This window comes from Apostichopus japonicus, chromosome 15 (assembly GCF_037975245.1).
Source record: "Apostichopus japonicus isolate 1M-3 chromosome 15, ASM3797524v1, whole genome shotgun sequence".
NCBI lineage: Eukaryota > Metazoa > Echinodermata > Holothuroidea > Aspidochirotida > Stichopodidae > Apostichopus > Apostichopus japonicus.
In genome coordinates, this window is record NC_092575.1 from 8,125,531 (window position 1) to 8,137,882 (window position 12,352).

The window sequence follows — 12,352 nt, forward strand, 5'->3', positions numbered from 1 at the left end:
TGAGACAGAACAGAGTCTTATCAGCGTCTCAGATATCAAAACAAAAGTTTCAAGCCAGTGCGTTGACCCTCAAAAGGGAATTAGCAGTGTGCCACTGTTGTTATTACTATGGAAGCTTTTACACTGCCAATAACAAAAGTAGGGCTTTACTATATACGCATAATGAAGCTTGACTTGACAAAAATTCTCCAAGGTATAGATGTATTACCCCAGCCGTTTATAAAATGATTACTAATTGGACTGGTGAGTATGGGTGATTTATTCAGAATGACAGCACATGACATCGGATGCCAAGGTAATAAAAACATCTGCAAACGATATCCAGGGCCATTAAGTATAAAGCAGGGACCGTGTGCACCGAGATATGTAGGAAGAATCCATGCATACTGCAAGATGACAGAAACCTAATTGTATGGTGTAATTACTATTAGCAGATGCGTTGCATGAATCTTATTTTGTCCAAAGATCATTAAGAAACCAAACTCCTCTGGTATTGCTTTGAAATGACAAGAATGAAAATGAATACAATAAGACAGAGATGATCGATACTAAACTACGGAATGAATCATTTCTTTTCACAGCTTTTTTTCCCCGCCCCCCCCCCACTTTTTCTTCTTTTTCTTCTATTTCTTCGCGCCAAGAAAGAAAAGTCGGGTTTCAAAACAGAGCTATCGAATGACAAAAGGCGAACCAGTGAATCGCTAGAGAGTAGCGTTCGTGGACACAAAGATCATTTTTGTGGAGAAATATTTAGAGTTCACCTGATATTTACTACCAATGTATAAAATATCTTGAAAAGTACCGCATGTGTACTAAAGAGGACAAGGGTCACATCGGAACCATTCTGGCTTAACAGGTGGAAATGTGTTTGATCACACTGTCTTAACAAAAACTTTTCGAAAAGTCATATCACTAAAAACAGGTGATTGATATTTCATCCAAAATAATTTGTAATGAATCCAATCACTTGGCAATAATATTGATTTCTACAGGTGAATTAGCTATATAAACCTGTGTACACACTGTAAGGTTAAGATATAAACATAAATTTATCAGATCATATTTGTTAATTGATCTCTTCTCCATGTAATTCATTTAATGTGCACATGATAACAAATTCACAGAGAAAAGCAAATTTTATGTATATGTTTAGATTTTAATTATGTTATGGTGCATAAAGTTCACACTTATTTTGCTCATTTTATAGACCACACTCAGTTCATGTTGGCATTATAGATATTGGTAAATACAACAGCAACTATACAGTTAATTATTCTCAGTGGCGTAGGAAGGTACTTTTGAGTGGGGGGGGGCTGAAGACTGATGGCCGGCCTGGGGGAGGGGTCTAAGGGGAGGGGGTGTCCCCCTCCCCTTTGGAATTTTTTTGCATTTCCAGGTGGCCTCAGATGCAATTTTGTGCAATATAGCACACTTCAACTCCCACTCCATTTTGTAAAGAATTTTGCATTTTCACCTGGTCTTAAATGCAATTTGGTGCTCCAAATGAGATTTTTTTCTCATTTGGAAATGAAAAAGGGGTTTTCTGACTTGCGGAGCGGGGGGGGGGCGGAATGATACTTCCGCCCCCCCCCCCATATTTTTCACTGGGGGGGCTGGCGCCCCCCCCCCCCCCCAGCCCCCCGGTTCCTACGCCCTTGATTATTCTGATAACACTGAGAGGGGTTTAAATATGTCCTTGGAGATGGGGGGAAGCTGGAGGATCAAGCATGAATGTTTAGGTACATGACGTGCGTGCACATTACTGCTTCTTAATGTGGGATATGTTGCTACATATAAGTAGCAAAATACTGTCATACTTACGAGTTATTTTGAAAGATGATATGGTATCTATGCAGGCAAATCAAAATCCTTTACATATATTTCATCTGGATGCTACTCATGAAGGTATAGCTGTTGATCCAAAATTGACTGACCTGTTGCTGCAAGTCGAGTATCTAAATATCATGTGTTTCCTTGCACTTCCTTGGATTATTTGTAGGCTTTCGACCGATATTGCGAGGTTGCTCACGTGTGGTAACAGTTTCCGTCTCGACCCCGCGGTCCTATTCCACCCACTAGATCCCTCTAGGTCATTCGATCTTTTCGATCCTTCTTGAACCTGCTTCAACACTTCGACACTATTCCTCATGGCTACCCCTCCCTCACCTGGGACACCATTCCCTTCCGCCATAAATGTGTTCGTCCATCTTTATTTGTAATTACATGAGATGATTATATTCTCTTACGGTCTTCAACGTGTGTCTACATACCACCTTCCGAAGTCCGAACTCAGTTACGAAAACATTTCTGTACCACAAATTTGCGTGCCAGGCAACTTAACGACAAGTACAAAAAAAAATAACATTAGGACAACCGTGGGCGATTAAACATTTAAACATGAGAAAAATATTTGATCAATTTAATGAAATATTTGTTACGCAACATAGTCGGTCTTTTCGCCTAATACTTATAACACGTCACTTAAGCTTAATTAATCGGTCGCTTGGGCACATAATATTGATAATTGATTGTAAATTAGCCGATTTGAGTTGCGTGAGTAATTACACTTCAAAACACGTGTGTCCTACTGAGTTGATCTCTCTACGTGGTTTCTCCTCCCAAATGCACGAATCTTGCTTGAGAGCAGTATACCGTCAACTTCACAGTAGACTCTTGCAATCTCATACAAGCTCCATCTTCTCGTGCCTGAATACGTTTTCGATAAGAGATAATTATTTTATCCCTGATCTCTCATCGGCGCCAACGGTTTTCATCGCGTGCGAGAAAAACCTCTTCTGGACAAGCCCGCAAGTAAGATCAGGGTCCTTTTAAAAGGATTTAGACTTTAGCGGACCGCGAGGGATTCTCGTCTTGGTAAGATGAAAGTTACCGTAAAAACAGGCTTTGAAGGCGGAAACTGAATCATGGGTAAAACCGGAGTAAAAGCAAGTGAAAAACAAAATAACTTTGATCTTCTTAATCAGAATCCCTAGGAGGGATGTCACCCAGCGAATGAAGTCGTGGTAACGCCTGTTATCTTCAACATGCGTAACAGAGAGGGGGTCAATCGACTTTTATGCATATGACGTCAGACGAGAGAATAAAGCATAAATATTTAGCAGTGCGCATAATTACATAAGATGTGTTACGAATATACACAAAGGTCTTGTCTTGTTGGTATCAGTGTTTGGTCGATCGACATAATAATACAATGAATTTCACGTACAGATGAATGTGTGTAAGCCACAACAGTTTAATGGTGCAGGGTGTGATTTGACGTCATTGTACTTGGGCAATTAGTTATTACAATTCGTTCGGTTTAGTAAACTGTACGAGTTTCGATCAATAAATATGGTGATGTTTCATTCGTAACATGTAATTTTTTCTTAAATAGCAGGCTTGTAAATTAGTATATTTATTCTGGTTTGAACGAGTTGTGGCCGTCTTTTTTTTATCAATAATAATAAATATAAATTGCGCTCATGGAGAAAAGAAAACATTGTATTTGTCAAAGTCGACCTGATAACTGTCTTGTCGTGAGCAAACCTCTTGCAAATAACAAAACAGCAATACTACAAACTGCTTTGCATGATATTCAGGCCCCGAATGCTGTAGCTATGGATTCGGTTTGCAAAATCTAAACGGTTTTCCTACTTAACAATCGAACGTATTTGATTTCGCAACCACATACGGCATAATGTTCGACGTAACGATACATATAGTTGCATTTAAGCCCAATAAACTTAAATGACGGCATTTTAGTGAATCCCTTTCTTTTTCATCGTCCATCTCTTTTATCTTTTACTTTATTGGGATTGAATTCAAACATTTAAAATTTATTTCAGTCTATTGTTTTATTATGCTTGTTCATCATCTTAAGACGACCGTCTCCTACTCTGGCAGGGATGAAGGTTGTTATGGTAACATACAGAAAGTAAATATTACTGTAAAGCCCTACAGACCATATGGGATGTATATTCATAAACGAATGGATGTATCGCCAGAGAACTTCAATGGAGCCCAAAGGAAAGATAAGTTTAAGTAAATGCCAAAGATTTACATGTAACTACACCACCCCCCAGCCCCCCGCCCCCACACACCTTCCTCGCACGAGTATTCACCAATATTTCGCGAACTCTCAACTTTTATAGAACCATGTCTTTCGGTCTGCTTAATTCAAGGTTGTTTTGTACATAGTACATAGAGTACATAGAGTAGCGATGAAAACCCGGTGTAGTTTAGTAAATTTATATGACTTTATTAATCCTTCAGGTGGGTCACGATAGCTGACTACTGATGCTTAGGTTACGACAAGACAGCCCCGGCCATCAATAGTCTTGTTTGAATTTGCTAGGCAGCTTTGTGGTTTTCCTCATCAAATAGGTGTCCCACCACTATAGCCCTCAAACTTCCTGCATTCTGTCTGTTACGCATATAAAGCGCGAGTCCCGGGTTCGAGTCCCGGGTTCGAGTCCCGTTAGAAGGTGGAAGTTTCTTCACTGTTTTGGATCTTTCCACTCATTACCGTTTCAAATATATACATATATTTATTTTGACTTGGTCGTTAATTTCCATTTCCAGTTCAGGATTGATTATGAGGGAGGGCGAGAGGTGTGAGATGGGGAGGTGGGGTGGGGGTGGGGAGAGGGGGAACAAGGATCTTGCTTCTTCTTCCAAGAGTGTATTTAATTCAAGTTGTTCCTTCAGTTTATATTGTTCGTTCGACCTATCTTCATGCTCGCCCATTTATGCTCCTTGAACTTACGGATAGCTATCGCATCGCAGTGTGCGTACATGGATAGAGGAGTTTTTGTACTGTGTCCCATGTAAACCGTATAGCACATTGAATATACATAATTACAATAGTTGTATAGCCTATTGGTGAATTATACAATGAATTCTTGTTATTCCCTTCAGTTCTGTAGTCAGTTTAGTATAACTATGATCCGTACCAAACCTTTGTTTCGCATCTAACCTGATGCAAATGGAAGCCTTATATAGCTCTTCTGGGAGGTGTTACTCAACTCTAGTGTATGGTCGTGATTGCGCATGCGTAAGTAGTAAGATGAGATAATTCATTCTAGGTCAAGACCAATTAAGCCTAATGAATCCATCTCATGTCTAAAAACCTTGTAATTATCCTTGACGAGGTAGTGGCGTATCTTGATCGATTTCAAACCAGAGGGAAAATCAACTCTAGCCTTGAGTTCGCTCCATGTATCCTGATGACGAGATTGACCGTGCATTAAAGGAACGAATCATCAAGATGACTAGAAAATCTTTATCAAAACTCTCTTACGGTCAAGGTAGTTTCTTTTAAGGGTTTACATGACAGTTATCTGTTGAACTGCCTCTTGACAAGTGCAACGGCAGAAAATTTCACACAACCATTTTAGAGACAGAGAGAGTGAGAGATAGAAAACTTCAATCCTTGTAATGATTTGTGGAAGAACCTTGACAGAAAAAAAGGGTTTTATTGTTCGTTTCCGAAATACTTGTAAGTCGGGTATCAAAGATGTTTTAATATTTTTCTCTGTTATGTTTATATATATATATATATATATATATATATATATATATATATATAATTATACATATAATTATACATATGATTGTCTCTCCAGAGGTTCGAAACCAGTTAGGACGGTCGTTATTCCACTGTAGGATTTTGCCGCCTGTATCGAACAATGCTAATCCTGTTTGCTTTCTACAGAGATCAATCTTGATGCTAACCAACTCGAAATCATTTGTGAATCCTACAGCAGGATCTCGAAAGAGATGCTTTGAAAAGGAATCTGTTAAATCCTTTACGTTGTCGATATATAAATTGTCGCAATTAATTACATAACCACCAATGTGCATATTTAGCCCTTGAACAAGTCATAACACATTTGCTGTAAATAACTATACGAACCTTCCCTATAGAAGAGAGCAGAAACCGCCCTTATCCTGTCGATAAACACTGAATACTGAAATTGATCAATTTAAGTCAATTTTTAATCAATTTCTTAAACGCTCCCAATACACATGTGACACGATCATTTTAAACACATTCCTTATATACTGATTAAATTAAATAACACAAAATAAAAACATTTTTTACTACGAACAATTTGATTATAACTGTCGCTCTATATGCTATATAGAAACCTTACAATGTTTATATAGGACTTGATCTACTTTCGCTCGGAATATAATTGATATGCTAAAGAGTTATTGTTCTAAGTTCTGCTGAAATCCGTTTAGGACATTGAGAAGGCTTATTTGGATCACCCGAACCATGTAACAAATTAACTTAATAGAAATAATCGCTTGTACAATAGCAGGTTGAAGTTGCACCATCAACCCAATAAATCTATAATAACAGACCCCTACCTGACAAGAGGCGTGCACTATAAAATGACTTCACATTAATAACAAAACATAACTTATTAAAGCATACCAGTTTTTAACCAAGCGGCGACTAAAAGTTGTCGTCTAAAAATATGACTCTAAACTTTTGCTATACGAACCTGCTGTTTTAATTACATTTCGGAAAATATTTATTTGATTTATAAATTAAAACTGCGGTTGAGTTTACCTGCTGAGTGTATGTAAACTTGTACAGTATTGACCCATTAAATGGTCAAGTGCTATTATGGGCAATGACGCAAGCAAGAAAAGGTATAGTGAAATATTAAATTATAAATTTCATTTCAAACGGTCTCGTTGTAGAAGCCACACGGCTTAGAAACTCACTCCACTTAGTTGATTTGTTTTCATAGCGCCGTGTCGTCTATTTGATGCTGATGTTTCATGTTGACTTTATTCTACAACCATCCTCGAGGATGAAGAAGAGCATAACCATTAGTGGTCTGTTGATAAAGACGCAACGTCCGATTAAATCAAGGATATATATATATATATATATATATATATATATATATATATATATATATATATATATATATATATATATATATATAGCATATAGCACATATATATATATATATATAGCATATAGCACATATATATATATATATATATAGCATATAGCATATAGCACATATATATATATATACTAGCATATAGCACATATATATATATATATAGCATATAGCACATATATATATATATATATATATATATATATATAACATACATATATATATATAAATAAATAAATACAAACAAACAAACAAAAACAAACAAACAAACGAAATAAAAACAAAAAGGAATAAATTTAGAACATTTCGATTGCTTTTTTTCAAGACTAGCAATAAGTCAAAGGTTATAGACATCCTTACAAATTACGAAGAACTTCAAAAAGTAAATAACAATACCTTCTGCATTATCGCATTATTAATATAGCCTTTATGCATCAAAATGTTATAGAAATAGTCTCCAATCTATACATAGTTTTTTGTTCCTATACGGAGCTGTTCCGGTTTTCATATTATTCACCATCGGGTGTTTCAAGTCTGGAAACCCCTTAAAGACTGAATCGAAGATGGCGTCGATTCTTCAGTCCAGGTCTAAATGTTATTGTTAATTCGAGGCCATAAAAATGTAGACTAAGCAGTTCAGCCACTTTGATCGATGGGACTCTGGTACTTTAAGGACAAAAAAAAAAACTCAACAACTACAACAACATTATTCTGATAGAATTTCAACGTAGACTGCAATGATTAATAACAGTTTACAATATATCTTAATCAATTGTTTTGCAAACAGTCATGCACCCTTTAGCAAATATACAAATGAGGAGAAGTGTTAAAAGAAACAAAGTTGAATCACACATCATAAACGCAAACAACTGTTAAACAAGATATGGCATAGGCTTGAACTGCGTAAAGTAAACACTCAAATAGATATACATGTATTAGTTAAGAAGTCGCATTACTCAATTGGTCAATATGATTAATGCATGATAACACTATTATTTGAATATTCGACCTATGAAGTGTTTTAAGTGAAAAGGGGGAAAATGAAACATACTTCATGTTTAGGGTTTTCTGTTTCCAACGATCGTTTAAGTCTCAGTACATCTTTGCCAAATTTAAACTTTGACCTTTCCAGCTTACTGCACTTAAACGTTCAGTGAATATGACACCGTTCTATGCAATTTTCATATTAATATTCATTATTTTTATTGAGTTATCTGTCATTGAAAATTTTAAGCTGAATAAAATTCGTCAGATTTATTAACGAGTCCGTAGATTCTACAAACTATAATCAAAATTTGCAAGCCCCGCCCAACAGATCATGCGCCAATCAAATCTCTTTTCTTTTCTTTTACGACCGTTAGGCCTAGGATCATTTTACTTTCGTGGGTAGCCTGTGTTAGGTCCCTTCTCTTGTATCTTTATCTCGGTCTTATACCGATTTAGCTTTCTAAATTGTGTCATTTCCTTCCATCGCAATAAATAAACAGGTGTTTACACATTTCTCCTCCGTGGAATTGTAAAAGTGAATGCTACGTGTATAGGACTGCCTTAAACTCTTGATCGGGCCGCATGTGTAGACTATTTTGTTTACATTTATATATGTAATGACCATGCTGATATGGATTGTGCAGTGATTTTACGGTAAATCGTTCGTGCCATAAGGGCAACAGAAAATAAATTTCTTACTTTCGATTGCGACAGCTTTTCTCCATTCAACCTACCTGGTCAGAGTGCATTTAGAATAAGAAACATCGAGTCTACTGCGGAAGTTTGTTTTCCGAAATTCATCAGCAAACACGTATTGAGACTTTAACCTCCACCCAAAACATCAGGCACCGACTACCACCTCTGAGAAACCACTTTATGGAAGATATGTTGTGTCGTGTGGTGCTGGGTTGTGTTTTGTTGTGTTTACAAGTCAATGTGTTAAATATACACACGCCGATCATTGAACATTGTGAATAAATGATATACCGTAGTCCTCATAAACAAACTATATCCTTTTCAATTTCTGCCTTTACCCTTCACCAATTCTACCAATTTTTCTCTGACTCTCGTTCCTACAGGTGCCCTTCCTCATGACTGCCCTCAACTTTTAGTTCAAGTACGTCATCATTTTCTTGACAGTAAAGTCAGCGTCAAAACGAAATTGTCCCCCTTTTTTCGGGGCGCAAACTCTTACGCTTTCAGTTAAGCAGTTTAACCAGTAAATATTACTCAATTACTCGTGCGGTTTCCCTATCTTCAGTAGATGACAGATTTTCACGTTGCATTTCACAGCTTCATGATAGAATATCTTTCCTATAGCATCCTTTTGCGGTTAGAATCTTCTAGCTTTCTCTTCTGCTGGAGAAGTATGTCCCTCTCGTCCCCGGGGGCTGGCGTGCAGAATTTTCCTGATCGCAAGATGGGCGTGAAATCATTAATTTTCTCATTTGAAAGATCACCGTATCCCTAGGGCTGCAGCGGGTGTTTGTTTGGGTCTACTGCTGCTGCTGCTGCTCCAGAATATAGTACAATGATGTTTCCAAGTAATATCGTATCAGTCAATTCTGCATCTCAGACGGTCCTTTCCATTCGATTGAGCTATACTGAAGCTGCGGTAGGATCGACGAGACCGCGAAGGCGGCGTACTGACACACTGCCGTGGGCGATATCTTGCAAAGTACGTTGGCTTTTCTCGATTACTAATCGGGTGGTTCTGCTTGCTTGACTTGACGTTGAGTCGGTGATGTGATTATTAAAACATGAATGTTAAGACTTCATTGTAAGCAAACAATTGAAGTTTGAATGAAGGTGCTATTATGGGGAAGGAGTATGATGGTGAACGGAACTAATGTAGCGGATAGCGTTAATGAAGCGTGAATAGATTCTGCCCTGACGTTTATGAAGATATATTAAAGGAGTGTTCGCATTCCTAAAGTTGACAGTGGACGTCAGACCTTTGCTCTTCAGCTTTTTCAACTGAAACCAACCATACCACATTATATGAGGGGACTTATATCTCAGATCACACGTAATCTAACTGTCATTATATTTTATTAGTGTGAGATGAGATCGGTATTGGAAATAAAATAATATATTCTATGAACATATTACTAGAAAAGTTAGAGCTTCATTGGGCAGTAGGAGAGGGCAACCCTGTCACAACATTCATGCCAAGAATATTTTTTTTAAAGAGCTTATCGACCTTAATCCATTTTAAGTTTCTTTTCCTTATCAAGAAAAAAAGCCTGTTGTTATCATACAGCCCGATACCTATTGTTATGTGCGGTATATATGCCTCAAACTCTATTTCTAATTTTAAAACGCAATCCATATGTTCTCGGCTTATAATTATAATTAGTCTATAATCGTATGGTATATTATACATAGATAAGTTACCACCGATCTAAATGGTCTCTATGTGAACCCTGCTCCAGTGTCCTTCACAACCATTAGCAGTACATTAATTATTACATGATATAATTTATTCTTTTTACCTCTCTTATATTTCTAGGCGATGCAGTTTCTCTGGCAGTCAGACACAGAGGTATAGTAACGACTCGACTTTCCATGCGCATGTGCAGTACGAGTGAAATCATACAAAAAAATCTTTACTGAGCGCGACCATGTTATAAAAGCTCTTTCACGTACGAAAAAAAAAATGTACTCAGTTCTAGAAATCTTGACATTTCAGCCCTCACAGAGAGAAGAAATTATTTAGCCAATTAATCAAATAAAAATGATAGATAAAATACATAACTCCTCAGATTGAGTTACAGGTCTACAGAAAGAAATTTCCTCGCAGAAAGGATCGTCGTCTGGTTGCAACCACAAAAAGTGAATTTTCAATGTTTCGAGTTAACGGGGACAATATTTGACCAGTTTTAGTTTTCACTCTTTTCACCATCTGTCGTCAAATCGCAGCTTTAACTTAACTGGACAACATCCTCTCAGTTTGAAGCACTTTATTCCCGTCCAATCATACTACATATATTTCTTTGCTTCCAGCCAGTTGACTTTGCCATTGCCCCTATAGCAATCGAGGAAACGGTTATGAACACAATCCGAGTATCAGTTTGGCAGCAGTCTAACGTACTGCTTTACCAACAGGAGACAGAAATAACGGTTTTAGTGCTCTTAGGCGCTGAAGGCAAACATGAAGAGAGCCTGAGGTTATTATTGTTCGATAAAAGAGCCTTGTTCAATAGATATATGAGAGCAGAAATGTCTCCTCGAATCTAGACACACTGTCCATGGTAAAATGGTCATCTTCATTGGATGTGGTTGGCTTTGATAATTGCACCCCTACAGTGACACAAACTTACTGTACATTATTTCATATAACGTCGCATATTGAACTTTTCGTTTGCTATCCTAATATTATTGCGTGGTATGGAACTATTCATGTATATGCCCGGGGGAGTGACGACACATCGCTGTGTAGACCACGAGGTTTCCCGCGTAAATAACGAAAAACTGGCGCCAAAAGAGGCCAGTAGAAAAGTGTATAGTGCACTTACATATACAAGACACGGCTCTCCTGTCCCCGGGGTGCCTATTTTCCAAGCTCTTTTAACTTCCGCTGCTTGGGAACTTGTTTGGGACTGCTTGCAAGCAGATTTAATTTCTTGAGTTGATAAAGAAGATGTATGACTCATTTTGATCCGCAAACATTACACACACACACAAAAAAGGCAAAGAAGGGGAAAAATGACCAGGGAAAAAAAAGTAGGTATAGATCGTGATCTGTGGTATGTCATGCATAGTTTTTAATTATGATTTCAGAAATACCGTCGCGGACACTGACATTTTATATGAAGTCATGACCCTTAAAAGCAGGGATTGCTGTGGGCTTACAGGGTGTTCAAGAAATTCAGTTTAGACCTATATACTGACAAGAAGAAGCAACCATTAAGCATGCCTTTAATTGTGAAATACTGCGTATAATGATAGTACAAGAGATGTGTGATATAGGTGTGGGCGGTAAAAATGATTGTCAGTGACGTAATCAGGAATCTGTGAATGCACGAACAGCAGCGAGTAACATTGCATTTAGACTTAAGCAGCTCAATCCTATGGCTGGGGAACTTTGTCCTCGATCGAATACACAAGTTCACATTGATAGTTTGAGACATTACAATGTCAGAGGAGATAGTCTCAAATCGTGGGATAGTCTTACAGATATTTTACAAAATAGAATTCGACACTTAGCCTAGATTAATCCCCATTTCAACTGTATAACTCTATGTTTGACCTAGCGTGCTTTGGATATAGCAATCGAGGATAATATTTGTCACTTTGTTGACTCGGCGGAATTACCAGTTAATCGATACCATTTTGTGCGAGAAGAGCAATGTACCTAGAGTGAAGTGGATAAACACGTGAAACCAATCAGGTTAAAGCTAACTATGACACTACGTACCAAAAAAATATGCTTTCAT